Below are 1,998 nucleotides of genomic sequence, written 5' to 3'. Positions count from 1 at the left end.
TATTATTAATCATTAAAGTGTTAAATTCATATGCTTCATTACACGAAGTAGGAACCTCCTGTTGTCGTTTTTGTAATGAAGCAAACCCTGTAATTAATAATTAATAATAAATAGTGTATATACATATACTTACTGCTTAACTTCCTTTTGTACATAATAATAATAAACACAATAAGACAAGTTAGTGATACTGTAGTAACAGCACCCACTGGTATTGATGTGACAATAACTATAATATCATAGATAACATAATGGTATGTATTAGTCCAGTATATTTAAACATGTATGTAAAACTAACCAATACTAATATTAAAACTTGTTGAAACAGGTGTGACAGTAGGAGATGTGATAGTAGGAAATGTTTGTATAGTAATAGTATCATGATCAGTAGTAGTAGTAGCAGTATCAGTAATAGTGACAGTAGTGGCACTAGTGATAGTAGGATATGTATCTGTTAATGTAATGCGTAAGTACATACTATAAATATACATATATCTACTTACCAAATGCTAGTATAAATGGTTCACTACTACCAGCCTCATTACTAAATACAATACTGACATTACACTGTTGATACTGAGGTACTGATCTAATTCCTGTTATATTGATTTTTTGTTTTATAAAGTAAGTTGTACTGCTATCAATTCCATTATTACATATTACAGTAACTGTAACATGTTCAGGAGCTTCACTAGTGCACTTCAGTGTTATCTATTAATAATAATAATAATAATAATAATATTAAACATCATACTGGAATATAGAACTGAATAATAACTTGATCTTGTATATAAGAAAGTATGTCAAGTGAGGTGTTTTCAACAGCTCTAGGTACTATAACAGTGTAACAAGCATAATCATTCAAATGTATGTATGTACCTCTTTGATATGAGAATGTATTGTTATTAGATATTCCTTCTCCTAATTCATTAACTGTAGTAATAACGTATGTATAGTGATGAAATAACAGATTATCATCCACAAACTGATAGCTGGTCTCATATACTGATACAGTATCCACTAGACTACCAGTAATAGCATCATATATCCTTAGCATGTAATACTGTATAGGTACTCTATCATCAACTGTAGGAGCAGTCCATGTTATATCAATAGTAGAACAGTTGTCAATTGAAGAGCTAATGTTAGTAACTGGTCCAAGAAAACCTAGTGTATGTATATAAATCATAATATACTGAAAAGATGAGATGCTTACTAAACCCGAAAGATGGCATATAATTAAATATTCCTCTATTATTACTCAATGATACATCCACAGTAAATGTATTTAAATTAGTTATTGAACTAGTACTTCCAGTGATCATCAATTGATCATTAGCTTGCGTTGATATAATGGTATTGTTTATTACTTCATTATCAGTATTCAGTATGCTAACAGCAATATTATTAGGATACTCTCCTTTGCATATGTTACTGACCTATTATTGTGTGAATAAGGTGAACTGAAGTTATTTAATGTAAACTATATCTTGTGAATACTTCTGATAGCAACTACATGTTGTTTTAATTGCTATTGTGTAGTGAATATACTTACATTAATGCTGATATTCAATGATATTTGTCGTCCATCAATTACTGGTACCACTGACACAGGAGGAGTAATGAGGGGAACTGAAAGATACACTGTGAACATACATGAAGTCATAATAATGCTAACCTGTTTCATAATAAAATATGATGTTATTAGATGAACCTACTCCAGCATCATTAATAGGAGAAACTGATACATTATTCAATATACAAGGATCAGGATTAGTAGCTGATAATATAATATTAGTATTATTATCAGTGGTAATAATGTTCACTAATTCATTGACTAGTATATAGTACCCAGTGATAGCTACATTATTCAGTGTATAAGGAGCTATCCATGTTAATAATACACTGGATCCATTAATAAAGGTATAATCCAGATCAACAACACTATCCAATAGACCTAAGATGTAAATATTGACACATACACACACACACACATAC

At 29.9% G+C, this 1,998-nt stretch overlaps 1 long non-coding RNA gene across 1 annotated transcript; it reads right to left on the bottom strand.

Moving 5' to 3' along the window:
- Window positions 1–405: 405 nt before the first annotated feature.
- Window positions 406–997, bottom strand: LOC109581627 (uncharacterized). Its single transcript, XR_002184702.1, has 4 exons — window positions 880–997; window positions 755–834; window positions 504–711; window positions 406–451 (listed from the first exon to the last, which is right to left on the bottom strand). It is a non-coding gene; the product is annotated as an uncharacterized LOC109581627 (long non-coding RNA).
- Between the last annotated feature and the right edge of the window lie 1,001 nt (window positions 998–1,998).

The sequence above is a fragment of the Amphimedon queenslandica genome, unplaced genomic scaffold (assembly GCF_000090795.2).
Source record: "Amphimedon queenslandica unplaced genomic scaffold, v1.1 AMPQUscaffold_13428, whole genome shotgun sequence".
Classification (NCBI taxonomy): domain Eukaryota; kingdom Metazoa; phylum Porifera; class Demospongiae; order Haplosclerida; family Niphatidae; genus Amphimedon; species Amphimedon queenslandica.
The sequence above is the reverse complement of the archived record's forward strand: the minus strand, read 5'-3'. Positions and strand labels throughout refer to the sequence as shown.